Genomic DNA, 6,829 nt, shown 5'->3' on the forward strand with positions numbered 1-6,829 from the left:
AAATGGCCTCAGTTATCTTAAGAAGGGGGGTTGAATTAAGATATCACAATCTTTTCCTAATCAAAAATTCTATTTTGATTTTATCCCAACAACCCAAGATTCCTTTTAAAAATGAACTCCAAAATAATAATGCAAATTAATCTTACTGAATAGAAACAATAAGCAATAAATAATAAATGAGTTTAAGGGAAGAGAGAAATACAAACTTGATTTATACTGGTTCGGCCACTTCCTGTGCCTACGTCCAGTCCTCAAGCAACCCACTTGAAATTTTCCACTCTCTTTGTAAAACACCTTTTACAAAGTCTGAACCACACAGGGACAACCCTTCCCTTGTGTTCAGGAATCCTTTACAACAAGAGACCCTCAGTCTCTCAATCCCTTTTCAGAAGTAAGAAGAAGAGAAGAAGAAATCTCTCTTGAAAGAGATAGAATGTACAATGAAGATCAATCAAGATTCTTTATTGAATATGCAAGTGTTTGACCAAGGAATCTTTTTGAGAGGATAAGACATTTCAGTTTAGAAAAACTCTCTTAATCTTTTGAGAGGATAAAACTTTTTGGGCAATAAAAAATCTCTTCTAATTCGTGTTTCCAAATCACATATAAATAGACCTTTGATGGTCATTCATAAACCATTTGAATAGATGTGACTCTTGGAAATTATTTTCTAAAAATCTCCTCTGGTAATCGATTACAAGACTTGTGTAATCGATTACAGGCTTTAAAATTTGAATCAAAATGTTTAGTAACTGCTGGCAATCAATTACCATCCATGTGTAATCGATTACACAGTGTAAAATTTGAATTCAAATTTATAATAGCTGTTATAAATCATTTTTGCCACTGGTAATCGATTACATCCTCGAGTAATCGATTACCAGAGAGTAGATCTCTTGAAAAAGACATTTTTGCTTAAATTTCTTGGTCAAACCTTTTGCTGTTTCAATTTGGAATTCCCTTCCTAAAACACTAGAGATCTTCTTGATGTTGTATCTTGTATTCTTGGATTTTTGTCTTGAATTAAACTTGAGAAGCGCATTTTCATAAGGCATCAAAACATCATGATCATATGGCATAATCAAAACATCAAAGGCAAAGTCTTTGCTTCTACAAAGTAAACACTTCAAAGTTGAAGTATGGGCTACTAAAAAGTTCGAAAAATGTTCTTGAGGTTAAAAGGGAGGAAAGCATGGAGGCACAACCCTCTAAAACCAAGATCAAGAAGACCATTGAGGGAATTAAAGATATCAAACAAATGGTACAATTGTTGATCAAGAAAAAGGATCTCAATCTTGAGTCAGAAAAAGAGGAGAAACAAACCATGCAAGAAGTATCGACTTTGTAGCTAGGTGTGTTGGTAACAAAGTCATAGCAAGACAGTGCTTTAGGAAAAGTTCTTGAAGTTTCTGCCTATGGGAGAATTGAACCCACCAGGGAGGAGGAGCTTGGTGTTGAAGACAAAGACGAATGTTGCTCAAGATGCGACCAAAAAATTGTGTGGTACAAGAGATTGGGTCACATAAGTGAGAAAGGTTTGGAGTTTCTATCAAAGGATCACTTTTCAAACATAAAGGGGTAGCCACTTGAATCCTACAAAGACTATCTTGCGAGTAAACAATGCAGAATGTCTTTCCAAAGATCGGATGAGGTCAAAAGGAGAAATCAAATCTTAGATCTTGTCCATTCAGATGTTTGCTCAATGTCTGAAAAGTCCCTTAGTGGTGCCCAATACTTTGTTACCTTCATTGATGATCGCTCCATAAAGGTGTGGGTCTATCCATTGAAGGTGAAAGATCAAATTCTTCAAAATTTCAAGGAGTTTTGTGCCTCAGTAGAATAGGAGACTAGAAGAAAGCTTAAATGCTTGAGATCAGACAATGGGGGAGAATACAGAGGCTCATTCGAGGCATACTACGAGACTCATGGGATACGACATGAGAAGGTACCTCCCAAAACACTCCTCATTTGAATAGGTTAGCTTAAAGGATGAATACAACAATTGCAGAGAAAGTCATATGTATGCTTTCACATTCAAAACTCCCCAAGACATTCTCGGGTGAGGAAGTGAAGACTGTATTTGATTGGATCAATTTGTCTCCTTCAATACCTTTAAATGGAGAGATACCAAAAGAAGTTTGGTTTGGAAAGAAAGCCTCTTATGGTCACTTAAGAGTCTTCGGGTGCAAGGCTTTTGTCTACATTTCGAAAGATGAAAGATCAAATCTTGCTAAGGCAAAGGAGTGCACATACCTTGGTTCACCAAGAGATGAACTTGGATTTAGACTATGTGATCCTAATAACAAGAAGATTATCCAAAGTAGAGATATGGTGTTCTTCGAAGATTAGACAATACATGATATCCAGAGATCTAAGAAGCCAAAGCCCATAATGAGAAACTCAAGGGAATAGACTCTTCTAAAAGAGACAGAACCCACTCAGATGATAGAAACAAATAAGATGGAGCAACCTCCTCAAATAGAACAGCCTGACCAGATGAAGCAGATTCAAATGGAGCATCCAACTCAGACGATGGAAGAATCCCAAGTGAGGCGATCAACAAGAGTCAGACAATCATTAATGATGTATTTCTCTAATAAATATGTCAATCTCACTGGTGACGAGGAACCTCAAATTTTCCAAGAAGCCATTGAGATAGATGATAAAGAGAAATGGATGCAAACCATGAAAGAAGAAATGCAGTCCTTGATTGAAAATCAAATATATGATCTAATGGAGTTACCAGAAGGAAGGAAAGCATTCAAAAACAAGTGGGTGTTCAAACTCAAGAATGAAGAAAACCTAAACCCAACGTACAAAGCCCGCATTATGGTGAAAGGATGTAACCAGAAGAAAGGCATATATTTTGAAGAAATCTTCTCACCGGTGGTGAAGATGACATCCATTAGAGAAATTCTTTGTCTAGCTGTAAAACAAGACTTGGAGGTTGAGAAGCTTGATGTCAAAACAACATTCTTACATGGAAACTCAGAGAAAGAAATTTATATGGAGCAACCATAAGGTTTTGTAGAACCAGGGAAAGAACACTTAGTGTGCCACTTGAAGAAAAGTCTCTATGGTTTAAAATAAGCTCCAAGACAATGGTACAAGAAGTTTCATCTCTTTATGGCCCAACATAATTTCAAAAAGACCTCAGCAGACCATTGTGTGTTTTTGAAGAACTACAAGAATGGTGAGTCCATCATACTCTTGTTGTATGTTGGTCATATGTTAATTGTTGGCAAAAATAAAATAAAGATTGATGCTCTCAAGAAGGCATTGAGCAAATCTTTTGTCATGAAAGATCTGAGTCCAGTAAAGAAGATTCTTGGAATGAAGATCACTAGAGATCGATCTAGAAGAATGCTCTGGATATCTCAAGAGGACTACATTGAAAAGGTTCTTGGAAAGGTTCAACATGCATAATGCCAAACCAGTGCATGTTTCTCTTCTTGGACATTTCAAATTAAGCAAGATGCAATGTCCAAAGAATGAAGAAGAAAAGGAAGAGATGAGCAAGGTGCCCTATTTGTCTATTGTGGGTAGCCTTATGTATGCAATGATTTGCACAAAACCATACATTGCCTATGTTGTAGGAGTTGTGAGCAGATTCCTATCAAATCCAAGAAAGGAGCATTGGAACACTGTGAAGTGGATACTAAGGTACCTTAGAAGAACGACCAAAAGGTACTTGTGCTTTGGCATTGGAGATTTAATGCTTCTTGGATATGCAGACGCAGATATGGCAGGAGATGTGGATTCTAGAAAAGTCTACATTCGGATATCTAATTACTTGCATTATCAACCACTGAAGTAGAATATATTGTAGTAGCTAAAGCATTCTAAGAAATGTTATGGATGAAGAAATTCTTAACTGAGTTGGGACATGATCAAGACGATTATATGGTAAACTATGATAATCAAAGTGTCATCCACTTAGCCAAGAACCCCATGTTCCATTCACGCTCCAAACACATTGGCATCCGTTATCATTGGATACGTGAGGTGTTGAATGAAAATAAATTGAAGGTTGAAGACTAAGACAATACCAACCAAGAAGGTTGAAGACTATTGTCAGTGTGTTAGCATAGTGGTGCACACCAATTATGTCGGAAGGGAGAGATTTGTTGGAAATTTCTTCATAATTAAGGTTGGTTCACATTCAAGTAAACATGTAAATTCAAATACATAGAAAATTGAAGAGCACATTCCAAGGAAGTTTATGAATGAAGGAGGTGCACACCAATACATGTGTAGGAAGTTTGGAGCACTTTCCAAGGACTTGGAATTGATTTCTTTGACCTTGAAACTTATACACTCCACTTAGGAAAGTGAAGATTGGAGTTATAAGGAACTTTATGAATGCAACTCATTTATTGGCATCCACCACTTACTTTTGAAGGAAGCCACACTCCTCTCCTATAAATAGGGAGAGTTGTGAAGAGTTAGAGCATCTCATCTCATCTCATCAAAGAGAAGCAAAGCAAAAGTGATTGTGAGAACGAGAGTTTTAGTTTCCACCACACTTGGTGAGATTGAGAGAAATTGTAAATCATCATTTGGGTAAGGTTGAGAGATATTCTCTTGTATTGAGAGAGTCATTGTAATCCTACTTTTAATAGTGAAGATATTTATTGGTTTGATCCCGTGATTTTTACATTTCATATTAAAAGAGTTTTTTACATTAAAAATTATTGGTATCATTCTTCTACTCCTTATTCTTGTTCTTTTTCGTTTCCGTTAAGTGTGTATTTTGAGTCTACGGAGACAGAAATGGTGTTGGTGTTTCCCATCACACAACAACACAACTTTTATTATAATATTTTCCCAATATCTTATCTTATTCTGTTACTTATTGATCTACGCTGGCTAGCAATAGATTTTCTCCATTTTATCAGGTTTTGTTGTTGGCATGTGCTTGTTTTGTGTTTACTTTGCTAGTGTTTTTTGTTTTTATTTCCATATTACTTTAGGGTATTTCTTTTACTACCAATCTACTTTATTTTTTTATTTTTTTCTCTAAAAAATTAATATCTCTATATACATACATAGCTTGATTTAACATTTAAGAAATTGAATTTAGGAAGTATGGAAATTTTAGAATTTTAGCATGTACTTATGCATTTTTTGTCAATTTTAATAACTAATTTTTTTAAGGAGTTAATGACTTTGATTTTCACAAGGTACATATAATAGAGGATTAATACCATGTAATCTCTCCATTTCATTTTGTTTAATGTTTTAACCAAAAATTCAAAAAAATATTATTAATTATTTATTTTATTTATTTGTGTGTGTGTGTGTGTGTGTGTGTGTGTAAACTTAATTCAAAATTTTAAAACATATTTAAATACAAGCCTTTCAAGAGGGTAGCAGACTCATATTCACCTTTCTAACATCATCATAGAACTTTTCTAAATAAATAATAAATTCACTTCGGCTCAAACAAGGCCGTCTATAAAACCCTATACCCCAATGTCACATCCTATCAGAGCGTTATGTCCCGACGTCCTTCAGCACATGGTTCCTTAAAGAAATTCACCTAGTCATCTGCTCCCCCGAACACAAAGTTCAAGATCATCACAGGATCCAAACACAAACAACACACGAGGAGTGAGTTATCACATTCCTAACTAATAGAGAAACAAGACAACTAGATATACATATCATATAAACCAAATAAAACTTAGTTACATGTAATTCCACCACTTTGTCATTCAAAGTTCACTTTTCAATCATCAATCACATTACACAAGAATCACACGCTCTGATCAAGACATAATAACACATCAATTTCATAATAAACAATTAGCAAGCGCATGAGACAGTTATGCTAAGACTCAAGCCTATATGTAATGTGGTACCATGTCAGTGAAAAACCACCCTGGGGCGCTTAGGAATACATAACAAGACACACCAAACAATGGGTTTGTCAGGTCACTCTCACTAAGTAAGATCATAGGGAGACCAGTCAGGGTCATGATGTTTTGTGAGAATGCTCCAACCATATGGGATCAGCATAGGCTTAAAGAAGCACTCAAACCCGGTGACCCCCAAGGCCTACACTCCGAAGAGTTCGTCAGGGCCTCTCCCGACTGATTCAGGTCCAACCCCTAAAATCATTTTAGCACACGGACATTGCTCGTGAATTATACAATACCCATGACCTCACACTCGTGTGTTAAACACGTACAACATATTGCGCTACAATTTAACCCTGGTTCCTAAATAGGAAACCTACACTTTCTCTTTAACACTGCGCATCAACGCTTTTCTCAAGATAACACTGGTCAGGTTATTGTACAATTCACAACTTACAACACAAATAATGTCACATCAAGAGTTAATCACACACTTATTCACAACCAAAACTCATTCACAATTTCACATCTCATAATGTCACAATCCACCATCACATGTTTTCACGTATCTCACAATTCAACACATGTTCTACTTTACACTTTTACTCAATCTCAATAGCAATATTATAATCTCAAGGCAACATATTATTCCATAATTCATCACATATTTCATTTATTTATAAACACTGCTCATGAATTATACAATACCTCGACCTCACACTCATGTTAATTAGAAAAAGTACTTGATTTATAGGGTTCACGCTCAACACAATAGCATATCAATTTCACAAAAATTGGTCTGTCAAACATATATAATTCACTGTAATAATTATAAGGATAAAATGAAAATTGCAAAAACACCCCAAAACTCATTCCAATTGATATCTCTAAGGATCCCTACACATGTTCTCACTAATTCCCAATCGTGAATAACTCATCCCTTACCTCTAAGCGGACTCACGTGTCTT

The sequence above is a fragment of the Glycine soja genome, chromosome 9 (genome assembly GCF_004193775.1).
Source record: "Glycine soja cultivar W05 chromosome 9, ASM419377v2, whole genome shotgun sequence".
Lineage (NCBI taxonomy): Eukaryota > Viridiplantae > Streptophyta > Magnoliopsida > Fabales > Fabaceae > Glycine > Glycine soja.